Source organism: Sphaeramia orbicularis, chromosome 8, assembly GCF_902148855.1.
Source record: "Sphaeramia orbicularis chromosome 8, fSphaOr1.1, whole genome shotgun sequence".
NCBI lineage: Eukaryota > Metazoa > Chordata > Actinopteri > Kurtiformes > Apogonidae > Sphaeramia > Sphaeramia orbicularis.
The window spans coordinates 28,495,907-28,515,615 of NC_043964.1; positions in this window are offsets into that span (position 1 = coordinate 28,495,907).

Here is a 19,709-nt window from a genome sequence, read left to right on the forward strand (position 1 = left end):
GGAGCCTTGACTATGCAGTCAGCCTCCCTGCACCTCAGAGAGCAAGTACAAGGGGAGGCAACATGACCTCTGCTCACCCCCCCCCTTCTCATTTGCCTCCTTTTCTCTCGCTTCCTTCATTCCCCGAAGCTCTTGTCCCTCTTTTCTCATTCCATATTTTACTCCCACACCAACTGCTTCATCTTGAACTGAAAAGAAACCTACACAAAACATTACATGCTGTTTCCACTGGTGACGTTACTTATAGAATTGGATAATTCATGTATTTTGTGCTTTTGTTATTTCTACATGACTTGGAGTTATCGGGCCTTTTGTTCATATGATATTAGGGATCATTAACGCCCCCTCTACATAAACAGTGGTGTATATTTAACCCACTGCAACATATGTAACTTTAGGAAAGGCTTTATCCCTTACAGTTTTCAGCTCTGGATACACTTACACAGATATACCTGACATAGAGTCTCACCTTTATCATCGATGTGAATCTCTTTTTGTATTGTTTTTTGTTTTTGTTTTTTTTTCCTGAATGTGAATTTCATTCTAATATGGAATTACAGATTCTTGTTTTGTGTTTCCTTTCCAACAAGATCCAGTTCTCCATGACCAGGTCAAATCATACTGGCCTGGTGGAGTAGAGACTCTGGGGGACTGCAGGGTGCTGGTAGTGGGACACAGGCTCGGTTATGAAAGGCGCCATTGTCCTGCCTGGCTCACCAACATAGAAAATGAATAAATCAAAGAGGAGAGATCAAGAGTGGAGAAAAGGAGGGGTTCGGGGGGGGTAGCGGCTATCTGGCATCTGCATTTTTAAACAGGGCATTTGGAGGAATGTTGTTATCATCCACCCTCAGTCGCTACAGTGTCGAAGAGTTTTACATAGAATTGAAGCTTGATCTGACCTCTGATCAGATCTACGCTGTACTTCTTCCTGTTCACTGCATGTCCCAGATATCTCAGACGATAAGGACTAATCCTGATTTTTACATTCTCTAGATAATCTCTATTTATGAGCACCTGGCTGATGTTGAAGTAGACACATTATGTTTTCGCTTTGCCATTTTCTAATTCAAGCTATTTCGGCCTCCCACATCAAGCAGTTGCATGCACATGGCTCTATTCGTGTTGATTTGATTCAGGGATTTGCTTTCGTCTTTTTTTTCCCCCCTCAAACAGCAGTTGTCAGTGATGTTTTGTAATTTGATTTAAGTGGGATATACAGTAAATCTGGTTTACATATTAGAGCCTCAACCAAAAATAGCTGCCCTTTTCAAATGCAACAAACAAGGGTCGGTGCTTCTTTTAAAATGATGCTAATATACAGTAATCATCATCAGACATCTGCGAATAATATACCGTAATCTCATTAAAAGTAAATTAATAAAACATGAGGGACTTTCCTATTAAAGCAAAAATTAACATTTCAGCCTTGAAAAATTTTCCTTTTTTCCCAAACAATGTCCAGATACATGATCTTATGGGATTGTAAAAACAGAATCAGTTATTAAGATTCTTAAACTGTGTAATTCTGTACAACAGTGTTGGAGGTTTCACAAATGCCATTGGTTTTTACGTAACTGTGAATTCTTGGATATCTGAAGTCCCAAGATCAACAAGTGGCAAATCAGATTCCTTGATCATACAAATAAAGTAGTAGATAAGCACATTATCTTTAAGCTGGTTCAGTTTTAGCCATAATTAGATCCCCATGGTAAGCATCATTCCTATCCTGCATCATAGGTGACACTGAATTTGTAACAAAAACAAATGAATGCAGAGGCGTAAAGATAAATTTAAAGAAACATACCGCCGTTTTAGGTTTTCCAAGTTCAAACATGTTTAAAACTATATAATAAATGTATGTAATAGCTCTAAAATATCTATAAAACATCTGTTCAGGTCAGTCGTCCACTCTTTGTCAGTTATTATTAAACTACAAACATGCCACAACTTATGACAAATAGTGTGTTTTCTTCCATTTTGTCAGTTGGTACCAAAAGTCTTAGCTGTAATTTATAATTTAGAGTAATTTAGTAGCATTTGGTGGTTAGTTTCATCCACCCCTTTTTATTAACCCATAAAGACCCAGTGCTACTTTTGTGTCAGTTCCCAAATGAAATTTTCTCTATGTTTAACCTTTCTTAAGCAATTTAGCTTTATTTATTATAATATTATCTTCTGTATTTTGCATTTTATCAGTATAAATCAGATATTTTCCTGTGTTTAATTTACTGATCATGTAGATGTTCATAAAAGCTCAGATTAAAGTTAAGGTTATTATATCAAAAATGGAGAAAACTGAAGAAAATGTTACTTTCTCAGTAAAATATATCATTAACTGAACATAAACCGTTCATTTCCATCCACTGTCACTGATGCAACTCCATGGGTTTTACTGGTGAATCAGTGTTGTAGAAGATGACGGTGTTTCCACGTTCACTACACAGCCACAGCATGTCCAAATGACCATGAAAAGATGACAAACTGTATTTTACACCAATTATTTACATGTATTGACAGGATTAGGGGATCAACAGGTATTAAAACAGTTTACATCAGTAGATGGATTTGGTTGGTGATGGATTTTTGGGTCTTTATGGGTTAATCTGCAAAATTTGAAGGATTTGTCCATGACCTGTGTCCAAACTGTTCACTAAGTTGTATGAAAACTGGTGCAGTGGTTTTTGTGAAGTCCTACAGGTGGTCACATATACATAGGGTACTTAAGAGAAGTGAAGTTAAAAGTAATTTGTTCTTTTTCCATTCTAGTTATTCTTTTTATTTTTTTGCTTTGTGTTTAAGGTTCAGTGTGGAATATTAAGATGCAAAAACACAAATGTTCTGCATAAGACTCAGCGTTTGTTTTGTCTATTCTTGGCTTTTTGATTAAGTAGAGGTTAACTCTGGTTCACACTCAAACATGGTGGGTGACTGTAATGCACCTTAATGCTGAATGCCATCCATAAAACATGCATAAAACCAAATAAGGGAGAAGACTAAGTTTCCTTGTAAACATGGAGATGTGCCCAGCTCCTCCTGTACATAGAAGTGGCTCATTCAGAGGCATCAAAAAATATAGCTACGGGTATTTTCAGGTGATACCAGTAATTATCTCTAATTAGAAACACCTAAATTCCCCTAAACAGACTGAATGTTTAAGTCAGTGTATCAAATATGCAGCCTGTGGGTCAAACCTAGCCTGCCAAACTGTCCAAACCAGCCCATGGGGTGAATTTTTGAGGTGCAAAAATTACACTGACGATAATAAGAGTCAAGGGTGTTGAAGGTCTTTTAGTTCAGGGGCCACACTCAGCCCAATTTGATCTCAAGTGGATCAGACGAGTAAAATAATGGCATAATAACCTATTAATAATGACAACTCCAAATTTCATTTTTATCATGCAAGTAAAATGACATGATGAAAATGTTACATTTACAAACTATCACAAAAAAATGTGAATAATCTAAATAACCAATAACAACCTGAAATTTCATAATTAAAAATAAATGGAATTTTAACAATGTAATGTCTGTTACTAAATGTTTAGCGCAGTGGTTCGCAGCCTTTTTTGGCTTGTGACCCCATTTAAACATCAGAAATTTGTGGAGATCCCAGACATTCAAAACTGAGACATTTTTTGGCTAAAATTAATTTGTTTTTGATCATGTAATAGTTTGCTATACAATGTTGTAAATAAATATTATTTTAGATGACATTTAGGCTATATAATGTATATAATGCACCTTTTTGGTGTCTGCTTCTCAGTTTCTCTTGGAAATGTCTTAGCAGGGCCAGATGGGCGAAGAAATCTTTCCATTCCCTGTTCGGTTCAGGCAGGTTGAAGTGTAGTAGCGCAAGCAGTCACATGATCGGCTCCATCAAGACATGCCCTCTCAGATCTTATATCCTGCATTTTATTTGAACTTGATTTTTATAGAAAAAGTGTGTGGTGTTTTAATTATAATGAAATATATAGTGAATCATTAAAAAAATATTTTTTATTATTTTTATTTTTATTTTTTTTTAACAATTACTTGAAATATCAGGCAACCCCATTTGAATTCCAGGTGACCCCAAGGTTGAAAAACACAGGTTTAGTGCCTTTGTAGATCTGGAAGTTGTAATGCACATGTGTATATGAGAAGCCAAGGCACAAAATTGTTAAAATTGCACTTTCAGTTTTTTTGCATTACAACAACAAGAAATATTTTTGGTTGTTATTTATAGGTTATTATGCCATTATTTTACTGGTGGTCACTTGGGCTGTATGTGGCCCCTGAAGTAAATGAGTTTAAGTTGAGTCACTAAACTCAAGTTTAAGTTATCTGATCCAATTCCACAGCTCTAATATGTGCTAAAACATCCAGTTAGAAGGATTTTACCTGCAAATAATTCCATGTCTTCTTAGTAAATAGTCCTCATTCATCAACTTACAATTGTGTGTGTTTGCTAACCAGTCTTCCAACCACTGTGGACCAGTAGACTGCTTCATCCCAGTAACAGCAAGACAGCAGCTGGCTCTCTGATTCAGTCCAACACAGTGGCACTTTGCTGCTGCTGCCGCTGCATCCCATCCCAGGTGTGTGTGTTCACTTCAGTGTGTGTGTGTATGTGTGTGTGTGTGTGTGAATGCGCTGCACAATGGCAGGCCTGTGTGACCCCGTGCATCTGTGTTCGGCCCATACAAGCTCTACTGTCCTCTGCTCGCTGCTGGGTCTTCACTTTAGCGTTGACAGCACACTACAGGTGCCCGACACATCTGGCCCTTTACACAACCAAACACACTCACATCTGCTGAGGCACTGATAAGCTGAATTAAGTCGAGGCTCAAAGGAATACTCTAACAAAATCAGTGGCAACATAATAAATTGCCTTCAGTTGCTAGTCTAAGAAGTGAGAGAAGTTAAGTGATTTTTTTTTTCTTTCAGGGGTCACAAAATGTGCTCATTATTTGACCAGGCCACAAGTTCATGACCAGACTTCTCGTCATTAATGAAAGTCTGTGTCTGGGGTGGGATTCTGAACAGTCATCACACTGTTATTTCATCTAACAACCCCCAACATCTTTCAGTACCAAACACATCCTGCACATAATCATCGCTCTGTCCCACAGCAACCTCTGTTTGCTAACTCTGGACAAGCAAAAAGTTTAGTTGAAAGGGGCCATTTATCGACATTTTTGTAAGCTAAAAGAACATTTGTAATTCATTTGGTAACTGCTGCAACACAGTGCCACCCTGCAGTTGTTGATCTGTTCTTCAGTCTGCAGAGCACTTGCATGTAGCAATATGCACACTTTTAGTTTTGCAAATGAATTATAGGAGTTAGCCTGTCTGTTTTCTACCATCAGCTATGTTTTTTTTTGCCCTAGTGGTAAGCACAGAGAGTTTGCAAATTCAGGTTACAGGTTAACAGGTGTACTTCCCGCTTTGCCTGACTGGATATTTGCATGAGCGTCTAAGGAGGAAGTATCTCCTGTACCGCCTGTCATAGTGATCACGCATTATCTAGTCAAACCTCTGCCCATTAATATCTGACTGTGTGACGGTTAAAACTCAGCTTTTCTTGTGTTCATGTTTTTTTCACCCTATGTGACTGTCAGAGTTAGTCCATTTTAACCCTTTCATGCACGAATTATGAGAACCTTAATCAAAATTTTTTCCTGAGTGTTTTTATTCCTCTCTAGGCATGAAAAAAACAATGCAATTGGAAATTTTCTTCTGAAAAATAAATAAAAAATAAAATAAAATAAAAATAATAATTAAAAAAAGAATAAAAAAAAACAACATAAAAAAACAATAATGGAAAAAAAAATAAAAAAATAAAAAATTCTTATGAACCTATTTTTCATGAAGTTGCAAAAATGTCCACTCAACTGGACACCATGTGTTTAATTTTTGACGCACAGAAACATGTATTTACTGATAAATTGTGTGAAAACTATGGGGAGGGCTTATGATTCTGGGCGTTTATGCTCAAGCAAGATCTTCATAATGTTACTAATTCATGTCAGAAAAAATATGTAGTGTCTTAAAACTTTAATAAAGTTATATGTAAAAAAAAAAAAAAAAAAAAAAAAAAAAAAAAAGAACAACAAAATCCATGAATATACAAGAGAACAGCTGTAGAATAGCTGTCCACCGTAGTGACCAGTATGCATGAAAGGGTTAAAAACAAGATGGTCACTAAGTCCGTAAGTAATAAAATATGTTCTTATTTAGCTCTTTCTTTGTTAATTTTGTCATATATTACAGGGTTTTTCATTGCTCAAAATGAGGCAAAATTCCTGTGTGTTACACTCTTAAAGGGGACATATTTTGCTAAACCCACTTTTATTAGTCTTTGGTACATTTATTTGTGTATTTGGACTCTAGTAGTTCAAAAACTTTGAATTTGAGCCCTCCAGGTGCTGCAAAGCTATCTTTATATTCATTCCAGCAAAAATCGAGTGCATTTCTACAACCCATTTCAATTCCTGCTTAAATTGTTACATTTTATAACTAGTTACGTCACGACATTTGCACATATAAGGTCAACACTTCAGACGAACATTTCTCCGAGTACGCCATAATTGTTTATCAGCAGCAGCGATTGTAGAAAAAACTGAAAAATGTCCAAACTTTGAGCCGATTACCTAAAATGTTCAGTAGTTGGTTGTATTAATGAACACAAGTGGCTGAACGGGACAGGAAGCACAGTCAACAACCTGGAGGGGGTGGGGTGTGAAGTGGCTCATTTGGATTTAAAGGGCCAGCGCTCAAAACGACCTTTCTGGTGTCATTACACAGAAATAGGGAGGAAGGTGGACCTGTGGAGTTGAATTAATGAAGAATTCAGACCCAAGCAGAGCATTTACAGTTTATGTAGACCACAGGGAAATGTTTTAAATGCATAATTCCATTTAAAAAAGCAAAATATCACTCCTTTAACTGACTTATTAGAGTCCTCAATTCCAATCCAATCCAACTTTATTAGCAGAGCACTTTAAAAGTAGTGTACAGAAAAATAGGCAACTTTATAAAATACCTAAAAGTCATGAAATACCTAAAACACAGTAAACATAAACAACAATACATAAAACATATTAAAATACATACAATAAAAACATTTAAAAAAAAAAAAAAAGTAAAATGCTGAATTTATATGAGCCGCCTTGTACAAAAAATAATAAAACAAATAAAACCAACATCCTACGTAGTGTCGAAAGTCAAAGAAAAGAGGCAAGTTTTGAGAAGAGGTTTAAAAAAGGACAATGACGAAGAAATTCAGAAGTGACTGATATTTCCTGCAGTTGAAGGTAAAATCAGTCAGGATTCATGTAAACACTGTGGTGACCAGCTTCACTGTTACATTAATAAAAATGCACCAAGTCAATCAAGTAACATCAGAAATATCAGAAGTATATGACAAAGTTACTGTAATCACAGATAGGCCAATTATCTGGTTTTCTCTTTGTGTAAGTTTAGACAGAGAGCTACAGTTGTTAGAGGCCTTGAAAAAAAAATGAGATGCAGTGTGGTAAACCATCTGTTTGGCAACAGCACAATGAAGTTTAGCAGCTCCTTTTATATACCAGTAATTTAATATTTCTATTAGTAAAGATCTAATCAGAAAGAGTATCGTATAAATGGCTCTTCAGTCAGATGCGTCCAAAGTGGCTTATTACTTACTTGAACATTTTAGAACCTTAAAATTGATTTGTTTGATAATTTAGATAAAAGAAAGTTACTAATATTTATTGTAAAAGTATGTTTTTCTTAATTGCTCAACGCTAATTTGATATGAGTACTTTAATGACTGTTAGATAAATTAGAAAACGGAGATGTCATTATTTTATGACACTTTATAGACACCTGTTTAACTTTTTTAGTTCCAGAACTGATGCTGATTCCTAAGTTTTGTCTATTGAGTAACAAATATTTAGCACTGATGTAACTGCTAGGTTTAATTAGTTAGTAATATGCTTCACAGTACCAGATTTGTGCAACAACATTATCACTAAACTCAAAGCGGGAGCTACAGTGTTATTTCTTTTTCATGTTATCAAGGCTGAAACTTGTTTCCCTTGTTAGAAACCACTTCTTTACACAGAAACACCTGTCTGGTCTTTTTGAATTTTGTATTGGAGGTATTCATGAAATATGATAAAAAAAAAAATGGGTGCCTCATAATTCTCTCTTAGGATAACCAGTTATGATTAGTGTAGCATATCTGTTGTATTTTGTTACTTTGGGTTTTATTTCATGTCTAGTGTCAAATCTCTATTTACACCCTTTGTAGGGCGCTCATAGAAATACTCTGAAAATCAAAATTTCAACCTAGTGTGTTATTGAAGGACATAAGACAATTACTTTTGTGAAATTGTTCAAAAAATTGCATTGTTATGTAGAAAATTAAGGTTAATGAAGTTACCATATTTGGTTCCTTACCCATAAGTGGCAAAAAAAAATCAAAAGAAATATATATATTAAGAAACATGTATTTTAGAACATTCCAACAATGTAAGTGCTGATCCAGACACCTGTCCACGTCCACATTATCCCTTGAACATCATTCCTTACATTAGTACCATTACTTCATGGTACTTAACAAAGCAGGTACACTCACTGTTCATGCCAAGGTTGTCATCATTACAAAAACTAATGAAATGACAAAACTAGAATTGTAAAAACATTTTCGTTAAGTGCAATAAATAAAAACTATATTAAAAGAAAAAAAAAACGATAACTAAATGAAACGGTATTGCGTGCTCACAAAACTAACTTAAATGTATAAAAATTATGGATAAAATTCCCTTCAGTTTCATCTTTGTCAATGTCCGATTGATACAAAATCGATTTATTTCCCTCAACCAATTTTAGCTGCTGGCACCATATGATATTTAACGGTCCATCATTTCTCGTCACTTGTGGTTTAGAGTCGTCTTCTGGTCCCCACCTCTACCTGGAAACATGGAGACTAAAGTTGGGAGAAGCAGCAGAGTCCTGTCTGGGATTTATTTGACGGAGAAGAAGATAAAAGATATTTTTAAAAAAAACCTAAACTAAACTAAAACTAAGCATTTAGAAAATAGCAAAAACTAAAAAAATAGGACCAATGGCCCTGTAGCTTACCAGCCAAATTAAAAGCTTTGGGAAATGTAGTCCAGATGCCATTTATTATCACCCCAGTTCTGTGTATTTATTATACTTACAGAAAGAGCCCATGTTTTGGTCATATTCCAAGCAGATCTGTAAAAAATTCAAATTCCAACTTGATATCATTGATACTTACCGATTATTGGATCAATCCACTTCCTATCTATTATAATGGGAAAATTGTTCAAGTCTCACCAAATCCAGAATCAGATCCAGATCGAAATAATTGCAATACCTTGTGTTGACATGATCATACAGAAGCTGTATACCAAGTTTGAATGTCAATCAGAACTGTAGTTTCGGAGGAAAAACACAATTGAAATTTTTTCCCCTAAGAGCCATGTTAATTTTCCGTAAGTTCCCGGATCCGGAAGAAGATCCTGATCAGCATGTAGCCATTATGTTTTGGTCATCTCCCCATCAGGGCTGGACTGTAGAAATTACCACGATATTATTTATATTTACTGAGTTATTGCATCGATCCACTTCCTATCTCTTACAATGGGGAAATTTTCAAGTCGCACCAAATCCAGAATCAGATCTGGATCCAAATAATTTCACTAACTTTTGTTGACATCATCATAAAGAAGCTGTATACCAAGTTTGAAGTCAATCGGAATTGTAGTTTCGGAGAAGAAGACGATTGAAATTTTTGTACCGGACGCCACATAACGACAATAGCTTACGGCCTGTCAGCTGGTAAGCTAAAAACTACCAAACCTGCACTAAAAACTAATTAAAACTAACTGAATTAGACAAAAAAAAAGTCAAAACTAAACTACAGTGAACAATCCAAAACTATTATAACCTTGGTTCATGTAGAGGTGGACCTTACAGACCCTGTTGACCACATTGGACCTGAGATTGTTGACTCACTGTCCTCACTGGAAACTGTTGATGTCACCCTTGTAATGTGTGTGGAAATGACCAAAAATAGTCTCTTGGTCCATAAAGGGTTAATGATGTGACCAGAAGATGCAATTCAGTAATTATTTATGTATCTACAAACGTGAGCCTGTGTCTTTTTTAACTAGTAACTAACAAACACCAGATCCATTGTAAATGACCTTACACCTCTGATCATTTTAGATTAAACCCATTTCTAATCTGAAAAACACCCCCAGGAAACGTTCAGAATCTCTTCTTGGCTTTGCTGGATTTTCTAAGTGTGTGAGCTCCATGTGTTTTTACAGGACTAGGTCCGGTGAGTCAGGTCACAGGACATGACAGTTGGCCAGTGGAGAACAACCTCTGGGCCGGTGCAAGCACCTCACCCCCCCGCCTACCTCTCTCTCTCTCTCTCTCTCTCTCTCTCTGTGTGTGTGTCTCTCTCTGGGGGCCTGCGTTTATGAGCTGTAGGAGCAGGTCATCTCTGAGCTGAACACACGGCGGCTGCAGCAGGACGCTTACTGGGTCAGCCCTGAAGGAACCACAAGGAATTTTTCTTCGCATGTGTGTGTCTGTACGTGTGTGCGCATCCTCGCTTCTTGTGTGCGTTTTTTTAGACTTCCTGTGTGCAGCGGTGCGGGGGTGCTAAAGATGGGGGTGAGACGACCCTTGACCCGACCACATTTCCTGGTCTTCTGGCTGATCACCCACACTTCCGCCTGAAGGGCTTCTCTGCTTCTCCCTCAGGGTCTGAGAAATCTCCACGCTCATCAGCGCTGTATCACAACCAATATCGTCATCGTACTTGTTGTTGCATTTTGGCACAGATTATATTTGGCATGCATTTTAAAAACAATAACACTCTGGAGAAGTAAGAGCCAAAAGTTTAAAAGAAAATATATTTGCTAGTGTGAACCTTTACTTTTTTCACTGAACTGATTTTATCTGTGGTAGGAGAAACTATATTAACCCTTTATGGGGCAAGTGACTATTTTTGGTCATTTCCACACACATTACAAGGGTGACAGCAACAGTTATAGTGAGGACAGTGAGTCAACCATCTGAGGTCCAATGTGGTCTACAGGGTCTGGAAGGTCCACCTATGCATGAACAGTGAGTGGACCTGCTTTGTTTAGTGCCATGAAGTAATGGTACTAATGTAAGGAATGATGTTCAAAGGGAGAATGTGGATGTGGACAGGGGTCTGGATCAGCACTTATGTTGGTCTAATGTTCTAAAAATATGTGTGTCTTTCACCATACATGTGTTTTCTTGTATTGTTTTTTTTGCCACATATGGGCAAAGGAGCCAAACACAATAATTTAATGAACTTCGATTTTCTACATGACAATAAAAATGTTTTAAAAATTTCACAAAAGTAATAAAGTCTTGCTATGTCCTCAGATAGATAGATAGATAGACAGACAGACAGGACAGACAGACTTTATTTATTTATTTATTTATTTATTTATTTATTCCAAATTGGGAAGTTACAGTGTAGCAGCAGAAATAACACACTAAGGCTGAAATTTTGAATTTCATAGTATTTCTATGAGTGCCCTATAAAGGATTAATACTCCTTAAACAGTCTCATTCAATTTCATATTGCAATTCCTTTTTTTTTTTAGCCATTTTCTACACGTATTTCAGCTCTAATTGATCAAAACACATACCATCCAGTGCAAGTTTCTCCATCACTGGCGACCTTTTAACCCTGTGCTTCCCTGGGAACATCTCATTCCTGTCCTCTCATTCCACACAGGACTAGTCACCAGCTCAGGGTAAACCCACCACAAATGCTGGCCCTTTGACTAACTTTAATGATAACTCTGAGGTACACGATTCCAACCAACGTGAAGCCTCTGGCCTCTTTACCCACTCCTTATCAGATAGTGAATTGAAAATTATTCAATTATATACATCTCCTCTTCCCGAGGATTACGTCCACTCCCGGTAGTGTGCACTATTTTACTAATGTGGTTAAATACAGTTAAATTATATAATCACAGACGGGCTGCAATTAGTGCAGTATGCTTGTCAATAAAGGGGCCAGTATGTGTGTTTGCAGAATGTGCTCCCCTCCATGGTTCCAATTCCTGTAATTAAATGTAGGGGTCTGCATTTTGGTTTATTGGATTAATTTTGACTGATTAGCCCTGGCATTGACTGATGGGTATAACAGAGGTGGTGGTGTGCTGGTGGAGACAGAAAGGGGTCTTGCATCATGTGCGTGCATGCATTTCGTGCATGTTTACCATTTCCTATTGGCTGGCATTGGTGTTTAAGATAAGACCGTACTGAAAGTCAAAGGTCAATAAACACACAACACAACATAAACATTACTTGCATTTTGTTTTGCATATGTGTTTCAGTGCCGCAAAATAAAGAGGACAAAGGAGTGTAAGTCTGCTGTGTGTGTATGTGTTTTAAGTGGCGTTGGCTGTGTTTATTTGGTCAGGGGTGTCAGACAGATTAGCTGGTGTGTTACAGGTGCTATAAAAGTTGTTGCTTTGGACACGGCTCATGAACAGCATAATGACTCCAGACTCATGTTAATCTCAGTCTGCCTGGCTCTGTCTTGGGGCGCTGGTCTGGTTAGCTGCTGGACCCATGTCTGAAAACGAAAACAGAGACAACGCTGGGGGTGGAATGGAGCTAAATACTTTTACTTGAGTATAGTTGTGCATTTGAGGTAATTGTACATTGCTTGATCACTAGAATATTGAATGGATGGATGGATGGATGGATGGAAACTGAAGCAGTAAGTAAGATTTTTAGGATCTAACAATATTTTCACAGGTGAATAATTGCTGGAAAATAGTATCGTTGCTGCACTATGAGTACACAGGGATCATGTCTGTTCAATGAAATCTGCCACGTTTGTACTGATGCTCAAACTTTTTCTTCTTTTGAGGTCATTGTGGTCTGGACTTAATATCCCTTTACCAAAAAGTTGAAAATGGATAAACCAAATAATGGCTGTAAAGAGAGCAATTAGTTTTCTTAGGTTTATTTATAAAATATTTGTGTTTGAGTGCATATATTTACCTCCGCCAAGAAGGTTATGTTTTTGCTGGCGTCTGTCTGTCTGTCTGTCTGTGTGCAAGATAACTCAAAAAGTTATGGACTGATTTGGGTGAAAATTTCAGGAAATGATGATACTGGCACAAGGAACAAATGATTAGATTTTGGTGGTGATCGGGGGTGGGGTGGGGGGCACTGATCTGCCTTGCCAGAGGTCTGCGCTCTCCAAGTGCTTTTCTAGTGTTCTATACTTTTACATAAAGGTAAACTTTGTCACTTTTCTTGTTCTTCATCTGTAAACCATGTTCAGATTTCATCCTTCCATTATAAACAGAAGAATAACATAGTGTTTTCCAATTATTTCACAGTGGTTAAGCTCTAAAAAAGAAAAAAAGGTAATACAGCCAATGCAAATACTTCCTCCTACTGTGTGCTGTGTTTGTTTAAGAAGCAGATTTAGAGAATTCTGGATCTGTCTGTTCTTTGTTCAAAGCTGTGTCTCTCAGACAGAACTGCATCACAATAACAGTAGTGCAGTAAGTAAGAACAGCAGAATGAACCAGACCTAGAAACTCACTTCAGAACAGAGCACAAGAGGAAAATAGAAATATACACACTTCAAGCAGTAAATACACCACCACATGCTTCTAGAAGATCAGAGGTAATGACTGAGATTGTCTTTCAATTATTTTACAAAGTGGTCATAGTTTTTTTTTAACATAAATGAAAGATCTGACTGCATGTTCTATCGCTGGACAATGCAGAGGGGAGCAGAGTGTTCCAACATTACGCCTACCGGCAGAGGCCTGGAGTCAGGCCAGGAGAGGAATGAGGGAAAGAGAGACACCAGGGAATAGAAGGGAGGGCAAAATGATAGAAGAGTTTGGCACTGTGGGCATTTTAGGGCTGTTTTTTTATCTAAGTGTCCCTCACTTGTTTAGTTTTCAGTTTAGAGAAGAATGGAGATCAGGAACAAGAAAAAAGATTTAATATGAAATACTACGGAGCTCGGGACTGGAGAGAAGGAAAAAAGAGCGATTGCTGAGATGACACTCCTCAGGAGGTGGGGGAGTCAGTATATTGTGCAGTCCATGCTGTTTGTTTTATTGGCCTTTGGGGGAAAGAGGAACAGAACATTTGTACTGGATAGAGGGAACCATAAGGCCTGCACTTTATTTGTGGATGATCCCTCGACTCTTTGAAAGAGCATCATGACTCACAGATCTCTGTTTCTTACTGTCACACCACTTCACTGGTGCATTTGTTTTCACCCCAACCTGCCACTTCTCTTTATTGTCCAGATCAGTCTGTTACCAATATCAAGCACAGACTCTGCTTATCTTGTTTCCTTATCCCCATTGAATTAAATGTAACAAAGCATAACATGATGAGAGCATTTAAAACCTGTGTTTGCTTGCTTGGAAGACCGCCAAACTGTCAGACATGGTTCTCCAATGAGGTAGTGCATTGGCTTCGCATCCAGACAGACTGAAAACTCAGGTGTAGTTTAGAGCTACGGTGTTTATGAGGCTCGATGCTGGTGTAATCCAAGTAATTGTTTATTACAGACCTCAACCTATGTTATAAGTAATTACTTTCGGGTGCCCCTGCCCTGTAAAAATCAGTTTTGTTTCCTGTCTGGGTTCATTTCACCACAATCTAAGCTCCTCTTTCCAAAATATATGTATTTAACTGCACCTTGTGAATGATATTCCATATAATTGTGGTTTTTCTATGAGCAGTACAGTTGTAAAATACATGCATATGCTATTTAAGATCATTAGAGCTTTTGATGGTGTGGAGCTATTCCTCAGTGACACTCCATCGCCTGTGCCTATAAAACTCTCTGTACAGAGTCAGTGGGGGATGATTTTAAGTGCAGCACGGTGCTCAAATAGCCACTTCCTTAATCAGATGGCTGGACAAATTGTAATCATTAGTACTGTAGAGAGCAGCAGGCACAACACGGGCCTCGAAAGTCATTAAAGCGAGTCAACCAGACTGGGAAATGAGAGAAGAAGGAGAAGGAAGGGAGAGTGGAGGAGGGTGGTGTCTGTCACACACCTGAGTCTGTTTGCCATCAGGCAGCTGAGGCAGGCAGACCAATTAGGGCCTTAGTAAGCACTGCAGCTCGCACCAACAAAAGGCTCACATTATAACCATCCACATATGGATGCAAGTATGACTCATAGGAACACATGGGCACTGGTACTAATGACTAGTTTAACTGTCTATTAATAATTTCCTCAATTAATAAATTAACAGTGTATGAAGTGTTTGAAAATAGACATGGTCACCAACCAAAATAAATTAAGATACAATTATAGATGAGTAAAGAAACCAGAAAATGTTCACATTTAAATGCACAATATGTCATTTCAGTAACAAAAGTAGCCAATTACATTGTGAAGTAGTGTGGGATCATGGGAACTTTTCTTCTCACTACCATTGCCGGAGAAAATGTGGCCTGACTCAGGCAGAAATCACTTTTACAGGCAGTTTATTAAAGTTTTATTCATCTTACATGAAGTGTTGTATGTTGTATCATTTAATTCTAATGAAGCAGAAGTTGAGTTATACACTGGGGACTATGATGCCAGTGACAAACAACCAAATGAAACAGGCCATGACACTAAATAAAAATATGGATTTCTCTTAATCTGTTGGAAATATTTTTGTAATGTGTAAGCATAGTTTTTTAAAAAATCTTTTAATGCAGAAATACATATCTTTGAGAAGATCAAATCACAGAAATTTTCTTTTTTCAATGAAAACATTGTTCCAACTAGACAATCTTTTATCAAAATTGTTTCAATTAATCGATTAGTTGAGAACTAATCAATAAATGATTGTAGTCCAGTGTGCATGCAGTCATACCAATGGGCAGTAACCCACACAAAGTGTAATTACAGTCACAGTACAACAGTCACACATGCACACACACTCAGTTGGGTACAAATACAGCTCATTCTGTGATTCACTCTGTACCTTTGTTGTTCTTTTTCGCTATTTGATGATGATCAATTACAGCAACAAAAATCAGCGAGCTGTCAAAATGATGACACCTGTGAATCCTTGGCTTATCTCCCTTTGTATCTGCCACATTACACTGATGCATCATCCTTGTAATTCTGAGCTTGTGCCTCATCTTTTAGTGTTTAATGTCAGTGGAGTGGGAAATAAATTGTCAGAGAACATTAAATTCTGAGATTGGATTGACTCGGTCTGTTTATGATGCATCTCAGAACCCTTAAACATAAATGGTCCATCTAATATACATGAAGCTAGAAAAGCTGTACGACACAGACAAACACAAATACTAAAAGAGCACAGACATTTGTGCGTGGCCACACAGCTGCACATGCTTGAGCGAAGTGTGCATCTGTCCCAGATACATCCGTCAGTGCCTCCACATCTGTGTGCTCCAGCTCAAGCCTTTCGCTCCGGCCCCTTGCACCCCGCACACGTTCCCCTCAACCGAGCTTGGCCTCATGCCACCCTCCTTCGGTCTTCCAGCTGAGTGATACATGCGCTAACCTCAGACAGCTATACAGTCCTGTTGGTTACTCAAAAGTATTCCTGAAGGGAATGTGATACGGTGGGTTTTATTTTAAACGTCTTTTTTGATTGAGAGGAAGATGTGGCAACTGCTTAGCTGCACTTCTAATGGTCTTAATGTGGAGTGTCTTTTCACGGTGACACATGTTCAAAGCTTTTCTGGCATGCTCGCTGAAGCAGCAAATGCAGCACCGAGAACGATCCATCATCTGTCTAAAACGTGACTTTTCTTTGAAACTCTCCTCACGGACGGACATTAGACAAGGGACGTCATTGAAGCTGGCTGATGAAAGTACTCAGAACTGAAAGTGACTGACACAACACAAATCATTGCCAAGAAGTTTAAACATAACCTTTGTCAGACTAAAATGCAACATTTTATTTTAGGTAATGCAAGGGAATGTGCTTTACTCAAATAAAAGGAATATCCAGAGTTCATAAAAAGAGTCTATAGAATAATTTAACCCATAAAGACCCAAACAGCCACTGGAAACCAAATTCATCTACTGATTTAAAATGATTAATACCTGTTGATCCATTAATACAGCCCCCCAGAACAGCCCACATCACTCCTGTTTTGTGAGCTCTTCATTGGTTTCCAGTCAAATCTCGTATTAATTTAAAATTTTTAGTCCGGACTTTCTGGGCGCTGCATGGTCAAGCCCCCCATTATATTGCCAACTTGTTGTGCCCCTACTCCTCAGGTCGCACCCTTAGGTCTTCAGGCCAGAGCCTCTTGAAAGGTCCCGAAGATTCATTTTAAAACCCAGGCTGTAGCCCCCAGACTCTGGAATGACCTGCCCCTGTCCCTCCATGTGGTTGACTCCATGGACTTTTTTAAAAAGCAGTTCAAGAAGATGTTTTTATTTAGGCAAGCTTTCAGCTGATGGATTTATCCTTTTTATTTATTTTATGAAATTATTCTTATGTTGTTTTATTGCACCCATTTTATAGAGCACTTTGTGATTTTTATCTGTGAAAGTGCTTTATAAATAAACTTTACTTGCTTACTAATACAATCAATACATATTAGGGGTGTAATGATGCACTTGTTTGTACAGTTCGGGTCCTTCAATACAATACAGAGGTGGACCGAACAAATACTTGTAGCCTATGTGAAGAACGCAAACACTCGCCTTAAGTTTCCACATGAACGTTGAAGTGGAACGCATACAGCATGAGCAGGGTGGCCAAGTGGAACCCATGTGCAGTATTTGATATCCTAGACAGACGTCTAAGTGGTCCACACACCATACACATGCTGATACGCAGATACAAAGGCACAGGGTTGGAAGATCGTCCATCTTCTCTAAGGTCTCGATTTAGCAGCATTTCGGATTCCCTGTCAGTTATGTCAGTGGAGAGAGACAAATCGACTAAACAAGACCAGTGTGCCGGTATTGTTTCGTGAAGATCGGTTATATTTCGGGTAACACGTCAAAGTTCATAATGCATTTAAAATATCACCACCCAACCGTTAAGACTCACACAACAGTATAAAAACTTCAGCTGCAGAGTGACACCTAATTGTTTAGAATATGTTGCATTTTTACTTCAATAAAGTTTTTTAAAATGAAATTGGTTTCCTTCACTGTACCGAAAACCAAAGAACCCTGTACCAAAAACGTCCCGAACTGAAATGTTTCTGTATCATTACACCCCTAATAGCTATAAATAACTTGATAAAATGCAGTTTGTCATCTTTTCATGGTCATCATTTGGACGTTCAGAGGCTTCGTTGTGAACGTGGAAACACCGTCATCTTCTACAACATTGATTCACCAGTAAAACCCATAGAGTTTGATCTATGATAGTGGATAGAGACACTTGTTTTAAGATCAGTCAATGATATATTTTGTCAAGAAAAGTCAATATTTCCTCAGTTTTCTCTGTTTCTGATATAATAACCCTCAACTTTAATCTGAGCTTTTATGGACACCTGCATGATCAGTAAATGTTATTTGGAAAAAACCTGATTTTCACTGAAAAATGCAAAATACAGAGGATAACATTATAATAAGTAGTGATAAATAATTGAAAAAAGGTTGAATATTGAGGGAAAAAGTCATTAAGAACTGCCACAGAAGTAGCACTGGATCTTTATGGGTAAAAAAAAAAAAAAGAAAGATAATGTAGTTGTAATACTTCACAAAAACATAGTGAAAATGAAGTGTAAGAAGATTAGTTTCAGAGTTTGTGAACATGAAAAAAGAAATGGGGCAAATCTAACTCGAAGATATTTGTCTAATGTGTTAAAATGATGTGTTATGTGTTTGCGAGATGCTGAGTTCTTGTCATGTGATAATGTTGTTGTCTTGGCATCTTACATGACAGCATCATCCCCCCACCCCCACCTTCACCTCTAACTTACCCCTGCCCCGAGGTCGTTAGTCATAAGCGTTGAGGGAGGGGAAGGAGAGCTGTGAACGGCGCAGAGGGGACAGTGCAGAATGGATCCTATTGTTAGCCCCACAGGCCAGAGGGTGCTGTCTCACCCGGGGAAGTATCGCCATTTGGACTTGTTTGCAGCCAAGTGTGTCGTCCTGCGTGTGTGCGTACGCTTGTTGTTCGTTCAGCAAATGTGTGTTTTTCTTCAAGTGCATGTATGTGTTAATGTGTGTCTGCGCAGACGTGTCACCACGGCAACTGCTGCTTTTGGTTGTTCATTTCCATTTAGCATGTGATGTGACACAGGCTGACACTACCACATGAGCATGTGAAGCTTGTCACAATCTAATTCATAAACTTGTTTTCTATCACATATTATCACTGTTGCGTCTAAAGGTATTTCCATATGTTCTCTTCTCTGCGCAGCCAAAAGTGTGTGTATGTACTGCATACATGTGTGAGTTTGTGGGTGGGTGCATTCACCAGAGATGGCTTGTCCTAATCTGTATTTATGTACTTGTGGTCAAATTAATATAGATTACCATAATCATATCTGCCTGTGACATGACATTGATTTCCAGCCAGCACTCCTTCATACATCTCGGCAAACCTATTCCTCTTTGACTCCCCTTTAAATTCAGCCCAGATTGTCAACGACCTATGCACCGAATGAGCACACCTTGTTTCAGGAGACACGGGCCAAGGGGAAAATC